A 16,092-nucleotide genomic window follows, 5' to 3' on the forward strand; every position below is an offset into this window, starting at 1 on the left:
TAAGAGACAGTAGGCTGCATATGTGAACCAATGCTGTTGGAGATCATTGGAAACAAAAAGCTAGTATCAATCCCATCAGACCACCCCTTTGGTGGAATATGCGTCATGTGGGAATTGCTGATCAATCCGTGTCGTAACCGGCCATGTAGTGCCGGTATGGGGCTGGATGTCAGAAGACTAGCCATGATGTTTGCCATACAGTGGACTAGAAAATGTGCAGTGCTAAAGTGATGGTGATAAATAAAATTGACTACACAGGCTCTGAGAAAGTGTATGTACGGGAGTCCGTGTGTCAAGGATTAAAAGCCGCGCCTGGTAGAGTGACTACCCTATGGCGCTTGTGCAGTACGGTCTTAAATAAGAATAAGCTACTGCAGCGGTAACTACACATGTTACGCTAGGTGAAAATAACACTGAGTTTACTAGTAGAAGGATACATATCTACCAGGAACATTAATGGTTAGGCGTCCACTGGCGGGAAAGAAGCATATCTTCTTCCTATCAATAAAACAAAAGAATGTTGGACAACAACACTGAATCACACATACACAGCTGTCTGCAACAAAGAAACTTAATAGACAAAACACACCTGCATGAATAATTGGCATTCTGCATGTATTAAAAAGCATAATAGCATCATCACTAAGAGGCATTTCCTCAAAGTGATACTCACCCAACTTTGTGTGGGTGAAGACCTCACCTCACCCGGCAACCGCTCGGGAGTATGAGGCCCCGCTCTGTGGTGTAGAAAAAAGGGGGTCACAGTGAACACACAATTCTACAGTGCCCAAGCCAAATGCTCTACACACAAACCCAACTAGGCTAATGGCGCTAGTTCCAGGGGCTAATAGTGGTCCACAGCCGAGACTAACTTAGATACCCATAATTCGGGGCCCCTTCAATATCAAGGAGTAAGGCGCCTCTAAGACCCATTCGGCTGTGGACCACTATTAGCCCCTGGAACTAGCGCCATTAGCCTAGTTTTATGAAGTGTATTGATTCAAACTTTAGGTTTTAAATACCATCACAAAATTATCTAAATGTACCCTATAGTGTGTGTACTATGCTATCCTCTATGCAACACATGGGTAGCTTCACTGGATGTGAACTGTAGTTGGACAGTTGGGTACCTATCACACGTTAGTTGGGTTTGTGTGTAGAGCATTTGGCTTGGGCACTGTAGAATTGTGTGTTCACTGTGACCCCCTTTTTTCTACACCACAGAGCGGGGCCTCATACTCCCGAGCGGTTGCCGGGTGAGGTGAGGTCTTCACCCACACAAAGCTGGGTGAGTATCACTTTGAGGAAATGCCTCTTAGTGATGATGCTATTATGCTTTTTAATACATGCAGAATGCCAATTATTCATGCAGGTGTGTTTTGTCTATTAAGTTTCTTTGTTGCAGACAGCTGTGTATGTGTGATTCAGTGTTGTTGTCCAACATTCTTTTGTTTTATTGATAGGAAGAAGATATGCTTCTTTCCCGCCAGTGGACGCCTAACCATTAATGTTCCTGGTAGATATGTATCCTTCTACTAGTAAACTCAGTGTTATTTTCACCTAGCGTAACATGTGTAGTTACCGCTGCAGTAGCTTATTCTTATTTAAGACCGTACTGCACAAGCGCCATAGGGTAGTCACTCTACCAGGCGCGGCTTTTAATCCTTGACACACGGACTCCCGTACATACACTTTCTCAGAGCCTGTGTAGTCAATTTTATTTATCACCATCACTTTAGCACTGCACGTTTTCTAGTCCACTGTATGGCAAACATCATGGCTAGTCTTCTGACATCCAGCTCCATACCGGCACTACATGGCCGGTTACGACACGGATTGATCAGCAATTCCCACATGACGCATATTCCACCAAAGGGGTGGTCTGATGGGATTGATACTAGCTTTTTGTTTCCAATGATCTCCAACAGCATTGGTTCACATATGCAGCCTACTGTCTCTTAGTCACTGATATAGTCACACACCACCAATAGACCTGTTCTACTCTTTTGTGTGTTTCTTTGAGTAATTGGGGAGTGAGTAGACAGGTCGTTAAACATTCCCCTTGACCCTCCACACACCGTTTGTTTCCGATATTGTCATTTAGACCTGTAGTGTTAGTCCCCAGTCTAAAAACCTGTAACCACTGGACATTTTACCTATGGATATGGAGAGAGAGACCACCAGAAAACATTTTTTTGTCTTCTTTCCTTTACAGGTTGATCAATAGACAACGCCTTTTTTGCTAGGTACATTACTTTTACCTGCACTGTAATTTTTCCTCACTTTATTAGAAAATTCTGGTATTAGTTAGAGAAACGTGAGTAAGGTGGGGATTTGTGCACCCCGTCCTGAAGAAGGTGCTTCTGGCACCGAAACATGTCGACGCACACAAAAAGGAGGTAAGGCACATTATCACCGTAGTGACCTCCCACCCTCTATTTTAACAGCACCAGCCCGGGGTCTTATTAAATAATTTTGTCACCCCACGAGCCAGGTTCTTTTTAACTATCACTATTTCCCAAACCCCACAATACACTCACATTTATACAAAATACCCCCTCACCAACACCACACATAGTCTAACAAGTGCTCCCACGTCTCCGTAGGTCGCAGCACGCCGTACCCCGTAGAGGGGTACGATGACCCCAATGATGAAGCATGACACCAAGGGGGTTGTTGGTGTGTGAGGGGACCTAAAAACATAAATGTGTTCCCCACTGTGGAGGAGACACCCTTAATCTCAAGGAGTGGATTCTAACTGTTTATTTAAATATGCCCAGGGAGAATGAATCCATTCTGATTTCTCTCTCTCCCCCCTCTGATTGTTAATTATACCTAGGCAGCGCGCAGCTGCGGGAGTTCCCCTTTTCCCACTAGTAGCACTGACAACACTTCATTATTAACACACGCATTGGTCGTAAATATACACACACTTACAGCACGATGGAGTCTGTACATGGACTTACATTTGGCGAGGACGAAATTGATGAAATTCTGGCGGCAGCTAACGCCTTTGAAGGCCTCAGCATTACAGATCCAGGACCAAGCGTGGCAGACTGGGACGAGATGATGAATCTCAGAAAAACCCAGATAAGAGCAGCCCTTCATGGTCTCCTAATGACGGAATATCTGAGAAACAAAATTGCGCCACAGGGGCTTCTAGTTAAGAACGAACCTTTCATTTTTCAGATGGACAAAGTCTTTGAAAAGGAGTGGTCACTAATCTTGTGAAACTCTACACGGGATTGGTTAGTCCTAATCATAAAGACAGCAAAACGAATCACACAGGAACTAAAAATAAATATCCAAAAGATTGAGATTCAATTGAAAACCTACATAAAACCTACTGAACTAAAGAAAAGACTTGAGGAATTGAACCAAGAAATGTCGGATTTCGAAGCAACACTTAAACAGAGCAAGTTCAAAAAACTAGGGAAAGATAAAGACCACTTCACTCCAGAAACTGCGTACCCCTATACGAAGGATGACTAAGTCTCCCGGAACGTCAACAGCGATGTTGAAAGTGAAGGTTCAGACAGTGGATCGTCGGGATCAAGTACCGGCAGTAACCCCAAACACAGGGGCACACAAAGGTCAAGAGGCCAAAATTACCCAAGACAAAGAGGATGGAGGGGTTACCAACCACAACCTTTCTACTCACAGTACGGGGGGCCTGATCCTCCACCTAACCAAATGTACCAAGTGGGGTAATGAATATGACAATGGTTTCTTTCAGAACCAGTCTTTTTTAGCCTCACGCCCAGGACCACGCAGAGGCAGAAACAGAAAAGTAAACAAAGTGTCTTGGCAGGACCCGGCCCAAACGGATTGGAGAATGAATACCAGGAGTATGACAGGGGCCCTACCAGAGAACCCATCAACCAGCCGTAGGGGGACTTAGTAATAAACATGACCCCATATGAACTAACTGATACCCAAAGGAGGGTCTTGAACAAAGGATTAGGCTTCGTTCCCACCAACAAGCTCGACCTATTCAAATTACACACTGAAGTACATGAATTTATACGGAAAGTAAAACTACAGGTTTTCTTTGAAGGTAAAGAAAAACCCATGGAAACCGATACAGGACTAAGAACAAAATCGTCTTTTGTCCCACCAGACAATACACTACCTATAGAAGTCCTGGCTTATGAAAATGCGGTGATGACTGAGTTACAAGCCCTGAACAAGGATAATCGCCAGGTCTTCCAAAATACCAACTGTTATGAACACGAAGCCATTCGTGACCTGGCTAACAACCAAGACATAACAATCAAGCCAGCGGACAAAGGGGGAGCTGTGGTAATCCAGACAACAACAGCCTATAGAAAGGAATGCCTTAGGCTACTGTCAGATCAACGGAATTATACCATCCTAAACGAAGACCCGACAGAATCCATTAGAATTACCATTGGAGCCATGGAGGAGGAAGTCCTGGCTCATAACTGGTTGTCAAAGAAAGAAGCTGAATTTCTAGCCCAGAAGACACCAAAAACACCGTATTTCTACTGCATCCCGAAAATTCACAAGAGACTGGAAAATCCACCAGGCAGACCCATCGTCTCGGGGATAGGCTCCATCCTTGAGCCCCTGTCAAAATGTTCTGATGCCTTCTTGCGCCCCTTAGTCCAGGGGACGAACACATACCTGAAGGACACAAAAGCAGTCCTCCAGCTTTTACAAGAACTGACTTTTGATCCAGAAAATCAACGACTTCTTAGCCTGGACGTGGAGAGCCTCTACACGAGCCTCCCTCACGATGAAACCTTGGCTATCATAGAAGAGGTTTTATACAGTACCGACTGGAAATACCAAACACCGAGAGGTGTGGTAATGGAGTGCATCACACTTGCATTAACGAGAAACTTTTTTGAGTATGAAGGGACCCTCTACCTCCAACACCATGGCACCAGTATGGGCAGCACTTTCGCGCCGAGCCTGGCGGGCCTGTATGTCCACCACACGGAGAGCACAAAAATCCTACATACCGACAACCCATACAGACATCACATACACACATGGAGAAGGTACATCGATGATGTGCTTGTGATATGGCATGGGGACCAAGAATCTGTATCTGAGTTTATGGTTTGGTTAAACCAGCAGAACCATTTCTTAAAGTTCACTCATACAGTGTCAAGAGAAACATTGGTGTTCCTGGATCTTAACATCTTCCCAAAAGACGGGAAACTACATAACAATACCCACTTTAAACCAACGGCGAGGAACTGTCTCCTTCGCTATGACAGCTTTCATCCACGGCACTTACGCACCAATTTGCCGTATGGTCAGATTCTACGCCTGAGACGTAATTGCACACAAATCCAGGACTGCAAGGCACAAGCAAAAGATTTAAAAATCAAATTGCAGAGAAGACAGTACCCAGAGAAGGTCATCAACAACGCGATGAAAAGGGCGAGAAATAACCATCGGGAGGCACTACTGGAAAACAAACCCCAGAGCAATCAGGCATCAGCCAGACCCATCTGCGTGACTACCTATAGCCCCCAAACCAATGAGGTTTCCAAACGTCTGAATAAACATTGGCGCATCCTGACAAGTGGCAAACTAAACATTGAGAAACCCTTATTTGCCCACAAACGAGGCAAAAATCTCAAGGACATGCTAGTGCAGACACGTCCAAAACTGCAACAAATGCCACAACTCCATCCACAAGGACTGGGAGGCCACTACCCATGTGGTAACTGTGCGAGCTGTCACCTGACTCAGAAAAGTAAGAATCTAACTTTTACTAACGGAACGAGGTGGGAACAACGGAAACTAACCAACTGCAACAGCAAAAATGTCATTTATATGATAACCTGCCCTTGCAATTTGGAGTATATTGGCATGACAAAAAGACCATTAAAAACACGAATCGGGGAACATAAGAGCAATATCCGTTGTAAGAAGACGACAAAAATGGCCACACATTTAATTGAGAATGGACATTGTGTGAATGACATCAGGTGGACAGTAGTTGAACAACTCCCATCTGAACATGGACTCTTTGAGAAAGAGCAGAGATGGGTTTTTAGACTGGGGACTAACACTACAGGTCTAAATGACAATATCCCCTGGGGTCAGTTAACTTAGATGATGCCCTGATAAATGTCCTCTTCAACGCGGCGTAAATACAATTTAAGTAAACAGAGTGTCTCATGAAGATTTCCAGACTTTCCCCACATGAGCATCTACCAGACGAACCAGAATATGCCCGGGGGTCTGCATCTTTCATTCATCCTTAGAATATATATCCACTCATCCTGGTAATATGTATTCTCTGCCCCTTGGCAAAAGAAAACAAGCAAACAATGAAACGCAGTATTATAAACAAAGTGGGCGTTTTTTCCAACGAAACGCCATGCACATTATGTCCGTTAGGAAGAAAAACATAATTCGTATTGCCATAACTAACCATCATGAGATATGAGACAAGCGCAGGATAGCGCATGCGCATAACGGGTAACAAAGACACCCATAACAGCGCATGCGCAGCAGGACAAAACACACCGCATGGGCGCATGCGCGAAGGAAAGACGCGAGAAAACAATGACCGCGAGCAAGGAACCGACAATGACCATATATGGCCATAAGGAAACCACAATCATGCAATTAACTAAAACCAACAATGACCATATATGGCCATAAGGAAATGACAATCATGCAATTAACTAACTAAAACCGACAATGACCATATATGGCCATAAGGAAACCTTAGTCATGCAATTAACTAATTAACTCCAACCCGTGAAAAGGTATAAAACCCTGGTTTCAAAATTCCTTCTGGCATTATCACCGGAGCCACGTAGGGATCGATCGGGAGGTATTTCCTTGTAGAAATCGTGAGTAGAAAGGTCTGATGATTGTGAGCACTGCCACCACTACATGAATGTAAGTTAAACCAAGACCTGAATATGCCTTTCTTTCTCAAACAGGTGCTAGTTAGCACACCAGATCCTGACGTTTTGGCTCATGAGGTTTATCTACAACTCCAAAACCGTATGTTGTAAATATGTAATGGCATGAAATGGACATTTTTCTCCTCACTTTACAGGGATATAACACAAACTTTGTCCTTTCCCTCTTTACCAACAATAGTGTTACGACCAGGAAATGATTTGAAAACATCTGATCAAAAATGTCCTCATTAAGTGTGTGTGCTCTATGTTGTGTGTCAGTGAGTCTAGTGTGTTTTTTGTAAAATATTTTTATCCCACTATAAGCACTGGAATACAGCTATAGTATGTCACCTGTAACCACTGGACATTTAACCTATGGATATGGAGAGAGAGACCACCAGAAAAACATTTTTTGTCTTCTTTCCTTTACAGGTTGATCAATAGACAACGCCATTTTTGCTAGGTACATTACTTTTACCTGCACTGTAATTTTTCCTCACTTTTATTAGAAAATTCTGGTATTAGTTAGAGAAACGTGAGTAAGGTGGGGATTTGTGCACCCCGTCCTGAAGAAGGTGCTTCTGGCACCGAAACATGTTGACGCACACAAAAAGGATGTAACGCACATTGTCAGCGTAGTGAAATCCCACCCTCCTTTTTAACAGCTCCAGCCCGGGGGCTTATTAAATAATTTTTCGTCACCCCACGAGCCAGGTTCTTTTTAACTATCACTATTTCCCAAACCCCACAATACACTCACATTTATTCAAAATACCCCCTCACCAACACCACACATAGTCTAACAAGTGCTCCCACGTCTCCGTAGGTCGCAGCACGCCGTACCCCGTAGAGGGGTATGATGACCCCGATGATGAAGCATGACACCAAGGGGCCTGTTGGTGTGTGAGGGGACCTAAAAACATAAAGGTGTTCCCCCACTGTGGAGGAGACACCCTTAATCTCAAGGAGTGGATTCTGTTTTTTAGCATGGCTATAAGCCACTACAAAAACCAATAGCTCTCTCTCATAGGCAAGACCTATTGACTTTACCAATACTTATGTGTCTTTCTCCGTGAGACATCCTAAGTGCTATGGGACTGCCCAGAAGTGGATCCGCTGGTTACTCACTGAGCCACAGGACTTAAACTATGGCTAGCTTACGAGGCCTAACTAGTCCAAAACTGATTGGGATTACTTATGCTCCTGTTCAGAAGGGCCCTTGCGAGGCAGTTCTGGCTGGGCTGTTCCAATGGAGCAGGTAAAGACAGATTTGCAAATGGCTGGTTTCTCTGAAGTGGCATTGTGAGCAAAAAAATAAAATTAAAAAAAGGATGATCTTGGAAGCAGAAGCGAGTAACTACTAATGGCTGTGATCAAATCAAGTGTTCCACCCATTACTTATTGGTTTCCTCATACAATAGCTCAATGAACTAAACATGCACGACTTGGAATAAAGTGCTGATCGGCAGGCAAGGGGTTTGAATCCCAGCAACAACAACTTAGCCTTTATCTGTCTGCTGGTCAGAAAATGAAATACTAGATTGTTTAGAGCTGCTGTTCGGGTGAAGCGTGAAGAAGGGTGTCTGATGGTCTTAGAACCCCAAATACAGGTGCCTAGGGATTTGCTAATGCAGGATCTGTGTTTAACACAGTGCTGAATTGGAGTCGTGGTTGCAGATAGGGTCCACCGGCAGGCATTTTTGGATACCATCCCTTATTTTCTTCATCAGACTTTGCCCCAGAGCAAAAGAGAGAAAAAAATACAAAATGATGAAAGAAGGAGGAACTGAAAGACGAAAAAACAGTGAGAAAAGGAGAAAGAAAAGATTCAAAAGATCCCGCAAGAGTAAAATAAAGGGAGAGGCATGAGGTGTGATCAAGATTGCACAGCCTTAGTATTTAGAAATCCAGACAATCTTCAGCGCCTGCTGCGGGTTTTTGAAACAAACGCTAAGTTACCGCTTTTACTAGATTGTAAATTAAGCACTGGTGTGACCTCGATGCACAGCCCCCTATCCCAGTGGTCTGTTAGTCCTTTCCTCCTTCCTTGGTAGACAAAAATGAAAGTACCATCGGGATAAGCAACAATAAACTTAAGTAATCTGTCAACAGTACCAAGAGACCCTGTGGTAAACAACATGTGCTCCTTTAAATACCCATGTTCTGCTTTTTAATGTTTGCTCAATTGTCATGATGTCATGCAGTGCAGCTGCAGAAGAGTCATGCAGGAAGGTGCTCTGGACTTCAAACTTGACTTAAACTCCATCACTCTCTCCAATGCTAGACAGACATATATCTGAGGGCCAGTCTACCTTTCAAATGTGATCCGGACACTACTACAAAAGGTATTTTGTGGAGTTAAGTGTAATATTAGATGTTAGAAAAAGAGTAATGTTGCAAGTGCTAAAAGGTTCTCCCAGCTAAAACCATCACAACAAGAAGTTCTAAAACCCCCCTGATCCCCTAAATGTTCCTATTTTTTTTTATTACTTATTGATACTCAAATCTTACCTGTATTATCTGTATTTCACATAATGTCATTTATACATTTAATTTGTTTATTCGCAAATATGCTTATTCCAGATATTTTGTTACAACATAACTTAAGTATTGGTTATAGACATCCTTTTATTTGCCAATAAAATGTTCTTGAACTGAAAATAAAATAGTAATGTAAAATGCTTGCAACCATAAAACTGAGTAGGTTTAATTATGGGCAAACAAAAATCATAACCACATGCAAAATATATAGAACATCTGTTTTTACAGAGAGAAAAACCTTCAAGCTGAAAGAACATTCAATTGTAAAGCAAGCAGACGTTTTTTAAATAGGTTCATGTTCTAAATGGACTGAGAAAACATTTCACTTTGAAATATTTCTAGTTTAAGAATGGGGGAAGATTTACTTTTCTTTCCCTCCTCGACCTTGATGAAGGAACACAAGGCCTAGAATGTTTCAGATTTATACACGGTTGAAAGAGTTCTGATTTATGCAGAAATAAAACAAACCCAGCAGAACCAACAAAGCATCAAGAAGAGAGTGGATTTACAGTATGCCAACATTTCAGACGTTTTCGTGGTGTGTATATTTTTACAAAACCTAAGATCCATTTCCAAGCGTGTAAAAAGTGTTAACTTGTGCTGGTAAAACTCGGTATGTTTTGTATCCAAGTAGAACCCTAAGAAGACACAACATGGCCATGGCATCATGAGCACACGGCCAAAAGCACACGTGTCTAGAGCATCCGACTAAAAGATTATTTTTGATTAACGTAGATTTGCATGAGCATCTGCTCAGGACTGATATCCCATTGTTTTTAGCAGTTATCCTAACCTCCGGGGGCTCAGGGTTACTTGTGTCACAGATGTGCCCAGAATGCCCATAAAAATAGCCTGAAAAGTACTTCTATTTATGCAGTACTGGTGCAAATAATGTGACCCATTAACATGTTAATTACAGCCAATAAACGCATTTTCATACATTTAACACTACAATGCACAGGTAAAATTCTAGTTTATTACTGCAGTACAGGGTTACGGACGCGGTTAAAACTATGCATGCTGTCCCACAAAATGAAAATTCTAAGGATTTGACAGAGGAAAACAACTTCGCTAATAGACACAAAGCTTATTCACTGGGATTTTCTCTAAAAGCAGGGATTCAATTACTCGTAATCTGGCTCTCGTTAAATTTGTGTCTTCCTAGCTACAACACACAACAAACCTGCTTGGCTTAAACCAAATATGGAGCAGCCCTGCGTAACACTACTAATAACCATTTTGAGGGAGGTGATTAGCATCATGACTAACTCAAAGGTTCACCGCTTGAGTGGCTCTGACCCGTCTGTTATCACAAGGAGTAAAATAGACATGAACATATAGTTTTTCCAGAAAAAGTGTAAACTCACCAACTAAAACTTTTATTCTTTTTGTTCTCCAGAAGTAAAATGCTGCCTTTTCCTACATTCAACAGCCCCACTTATCACCAACCCTCCCTGTGCCCCGAGTAACGCTATCCACCCTGGAAAATGTTTTTCCCTGATCTTATCAGGTGTAAATTTCCCCCTTTTCTTGGGAAGGAAGTGATTGCGTGCGATATGTTTAATAACCTTAATAAACATGCAAATTTGTGCACGAACTCTCAGGACATTCCAAAACTAGAAAGAACACTTCCTGCCTCCACCCAGCTCATACAAGGTCCAAAATATTCTCTACCACCCATACTAAGTCTCAACCCCGATAGTAAACAGTGCTGGAAACTCATTAAAACTAAGTTCAGCTGAATTTACTTTCCCTAAATTATTGGCTCTTTGGATGGTCCTCGTTGCACCCTCATTTAGGGCCCGATCCCAATGTCGTTCGGAAGGCCTCCGAATCGGATTTGGCTTTCCCAGATCCGATTCGTAGCCATTGTTTCCGATCAAATCGTACACAGGTCTGAATGACCAAGTACGATGCCAAGATCGCGTACGCGTCGACTGAATCGTTTCTGGGACCCGAACCTGTCTGTACGACTCGTTCGTAGCCGAATCGTAAAGCGCAATACAGCCTAATTCAATCCGAGCGAGTATGATTCACAATTTGGACAGCCGCTTCAGTCTCAGCGAGATGAAACGGTTGCCGGAATCATTATTTGGGGGACTGTAGCAGGCCCCCTTCACCCGGGGCACTCCGAATCTGTCACAGGGGTGTACCCATGGGTCCCCCCGATCCATGCATGCACAGTGTGGTGGGCACCATGGGGTGCACGCCACAGGGTGTACACTTTTCCATACCCACCCCTTCCTGCCATTGGAGCCTATGTACGCGTCTGTACACAGGCTCCCATAGAGTTCCCTGGGAGTCAGAGCAAACCAAGTCAATAAGCATACGGCTGCACCGTACTCGCTCATTCGGACTCCCGGAGCACTTTTCGCTCAGAAAGGCCTCCGGATCAGAGTCGTATGGAGGGCTTTTCTAGCGAGATCGAAATCGGGCACTTAGTTGTGATGGAACCCTTGTGGGACGGAGAGACTGTTTTTGAAAAACTATTACCTCAATAGCAATGAAAAGCTTTCCAAGTCTTGGATGAAAAAAACCTCAATGAATATTCCATGCTGACCAGAAAGTGCTTTGCATGAAGCAAACCCACGAAAGCACTCCTTTGCAGATGAAGATATGCAATGTGATTGGCCATTTCCTGACCAACAATGGACCTAATTTTCCCTTAATACAAAAAGAGGATTTATTTGTGCGGTGACAATATTGCAGAACGATTTCTACAACCAAGATGTATTCTTTTAATTCCCAAGGGCTTGCTCTATTAAGATGTGAATTAAAGATATCATAAAAGTAATTTCACACCTTTTGCTGTAATGGATCACTTATGTAAATTTGAAGGAGTGTGAATTAATGCACTATTATATATTATATATCCAGTGGTTACAAGTAAGACAGCATGGGCTAGAGTAATTTAAGAGGTTCTGGTTGTGGCCAGCTGCTTCCAAATTGACAGACAAAATAAACAGCATTTTCCAAATTCTCTTGAAGAATACAAGTTTGAAAAAATAAAACTGAACATCAATGAAATGTCTGAAATGGTAAATATGTTAACATGACAACAGATGATAACATTGAACATCACTATTTCACAAAATGTATTATAAGGACGTGCCCACTATGTCCGTAGGGTCCATTAGAGAATTTTTGAGCTCTCTATCTAGCTTGGAATTTATTTTCTATGTCATATTCAGGATTTGCTCAGGGGGGGGGGGAATAAATTGAAGAACATTGAGGCTAGGGAATGGACAATAACTTTTAGCCTCTCTTTGTCTATACTTCTGACAGTAAATGCCCTTTTGCTCCAGTTTAAAAGTCGGGCATGTAATATGCAACACTTAAAACGTTATGAAAATTGGATGTCATTTTTGTGTCACTGACTAAATTACTTTATTCAATGTTGGCTCCACATTAAACGATATGTGACATCTCTTGGAGTGATGGGCAGTTTAGTCGACTGTCCATGCAAATGACTGAAGGGCATGGTACATTGTAGCTGGTACCATTTCCATTTATTGATCAGAAACAGGCTAAGAGCAGGGTCAATGGAACTGTAAGATTATGCTGTTTTTTTGCGCATAATTATGGACTTGCTGCATGATCTGCAGATGTTAACAAAACAAAAAAAAATTCAGATCAAATGGATGAAAAGTTACTAAAACACAGCAACATGTGTTCACACGCAGTGGAAGGCCACAAATGTTAACTGGTTATCTATCAGTAAGTTACTTATATATAGGACTGTTATACTAGTATTAATGATGTGAAATCTATGTCCAGACAGTATTATTATGCAACATGATCACTCAAGACAATCCTGAGAGGGCCAGGGAGGGAGCATCCAACGGCATCATTAACCACAGATGGAGCCCAGGGGGGCCAAAACCACTTCAGATGGCCACAAAACATAGTGATGCACTGAGGTTGAATGACAATGGAATTTTAAACTGGGAGTGGTCATGCAATGTATCCGTAGACAGTTTCCCAACCTGGTGCTCCTCTAGGAAACACACCTTATGGGGAATACATGACAGCACCTCCAAAGGGGTATATAAACAGTGCTGGCCCTCGCAGGGTTACCAAGATGTTGCAGTCCTCGCAATGAAGCCCCCGCCATTCCTGAATGAGTGCCAATTGGTGGCCCGGGTGGAAGCTATGTAGCAGTGAGAGGAGAGTTGGGCAGTAAGAAAATTCTCATAGTCAACGCGTATTCTCTCCAAGGCTTTTGAGTCGATTTCTAAAGGCCCTGGGCCCCATTCAGCTAGATGCACCTAGCTATCTACACATAATGGGAGGAAACTTTAACAAGGTCATGGACAGGGAGATGGATAGGTACCCACCCTGGCCAATAAAATAAAGAGCCCCTATTGAAGTAGCGCGATTTGCCTGAGCATTGGGCATAAGAGACATTTGGCGACATATTCACCCTAACAATAGACAATACTCATTCCTCTCCGGGGACCATTGGTCCTTGACGCGACTGGATTACATATTCGTTCCAACAAAAAGGGACTGGGTGAGAGGCGTGCACTATTTAAACCAGGGGATTTCCAACCGCTCGCCAGCACTGGTTCACATGGGTGCCCGACCATGGGACCAGACTTAGACCTGACGTCTCGATGCCTGGGTTCTAAGAGGCACAGAGGTAGCTGAAACCCTAAGGGTAGACACCCAAACATATTTTGACAAAAACAAAAGGGTCAGTGGCCTCACCGGTCACCCTCTGTGAGGTGTAAAAAATGGTGTTATGGGATAGAACTAAGACCATCTTTGCCCAGAAAAAGAAATAAAGGGAGGAGTGAACGCTCCAGTTGGAGCGCTGGCTCCTTTAACTGGAAAAGGGCTGGGCAGAGAGTGGTAGCCAGACAACACACCTGTTCCTGGGGCCGACAAGACAACAGTACAATAGCCATTTGACCTACGCGGCGCATTAGCACTACCTGGGAGCTCTGTGGAGACTGTATGACACTGGGGACAAGGCAAGACACCTCCTTGCATGGCTAAGGAAAAGAAAGGAGGAAGCGCAGTTGGTGACAGAAGCGCAGACAGCCACAACAGCAATGGTTCGCAATGTTAGAGATGTAGCTCAGGTATTTGCGGACTATTACTGCACACTCTAGGAGACCTGCCGGAACCATATGGATCAAGACATTGAGACCTTGCCATGGGAGGTGCCAGTCCCCGTCCTTGAAGCAGATAACAGGGAAGAATTGAAAAGTGAATTCACAGGAGAGGAGATAGGAGAGGCGTTAATCCTCACCTACTCAAGTTATTTGAGGCGATGCATGAACTGGGTGACCTGTCAGCAGACCTCAATCATGCAATTATATCAGTCATCCGTAATGAAAGGAAACTGTGGAACTTATGTTCTTCATACAGGCTGATTGCTCTGCTGAACACCAAAAGCAACATTCTAGCCAAGATACTGGTGACATGCCTGGTTGGAGTAACATCTGCTCCGATACACCCTGATCAGAGGGGCTTTCTGCCTAGAAGGGCAACCCGCTTAAACCTCAGATAGATGCAATTGCGAATAGAGAAGGTTAAAACTGACAGTGAGCCCAGAGCGATACTATTAATATTGTTATTATTAACAAATTGTAATGCGCTCAGCTACCCCGAGGGGTTTCCCGGCGCAGGACATTCACAGATAGCTGTTCTAACCAAATAAACTCAGAATAGCCACGTTTTCAGCATCTTAGGGAATGGGAGCAATGATTGACAGTTTCTTAAGTCAAATGGTAATGAGTTCCAAAGCTTGGGGCCCAGGTAGGCAAAAGAGTGGCCCTTCATATGGGTCAATCAAAACCTGGGGACACCGAACAAGACATAGGTCAGGGTTTCTTAGTGACAGACGACTGGTAGGGGGATACAAGTTCTTGAATGTACCGTGGTTCTAGGCCAAGATGTGACCTTGAACATATAGCACAGTGCTTTGAATTCAATGCACTTGGCCACCTTAAGCCAATGAAGTTCTTTTAATAAGTGGGACAAAGAAACCGATCTAGGCAATTGAGAAAGCAGTCTAGCAGCGGCATTTTGGACAGTTTACAGGCGTTGTAAGGATGACTTGCCTCCTCCTAAGTACACCACATTGCCATAGTCCAGACGAGAAATAACCAACGCCTGGATAACGGTCCTCTGTGCGCTAGAGGAATAAGCCACAGAATCTTTTTCAACCACTTAAGGACCGCAAAACAGGATGCCGTCACATTAGCTATCTGTGCTTTCATGGGTTGCTTTTCATCCCAGGTTGTTAACCTTTGATACTGGAATGGAGGGGGGTCCCAAGTAGTTCTGGCCAATGTTTGGCACCCCAAAGGGAGGGGTTGTTACCTAGAACTAGGACCTCAGTCTTATCGCTGTTGAGTTTAGGTGAATTTCGATTCAACTAAGCTGCAATTTTAGTCATTCCACAATGAAGTAGAGATGGATCATTTCTCTGAGCCGAAATCAAGGAGAAAATGATCTGGGTATCATCTGTGTAAGAAAAGGGGGTGAGTCCACAGATCTCTCTCATAACGGCCAAGGGGCGTACATAGATGTTGAACAGCAAGGGACTTAAAAAGGACCCCTGCAGTAATGTTTGAGATTTCAGGTTAGATTAAAAAACCTGGAACATGCAGTCCTTTAAGAAGGAGATAAGCCACCC

General features: G+C 43.4%; 1 protein-coding gene across 14 annotated transcripts in view; it reads right to left on the reverse strand.

Annotated features, from left to right (window-relative positions):
• USF1 (upstream transcription factor 1) overlaps positions 1–16,092 on the reverse strand; it is a 173,608-nt gene that overhangs the window by 108,628 nt on the left and 48,888 nt on the right. The window lies entirely within an intron of this gene.

The sequence above is a fragment of the Lissotriton vulgaris genome, chromosome 12 (assembly GCF_964263255.1).
Source record: "Lissotriton vulgaris chromosome 12, aLisVul1.2, whole genome shotgun sequence".
Classification (NCBI taxonomy): domain Eukaryota; kingdom Metazoa; phylum Chordata; class Amphibia; order Caudata; family Salamandridae; genus Lissotriton; species Lissotriton vulgaris.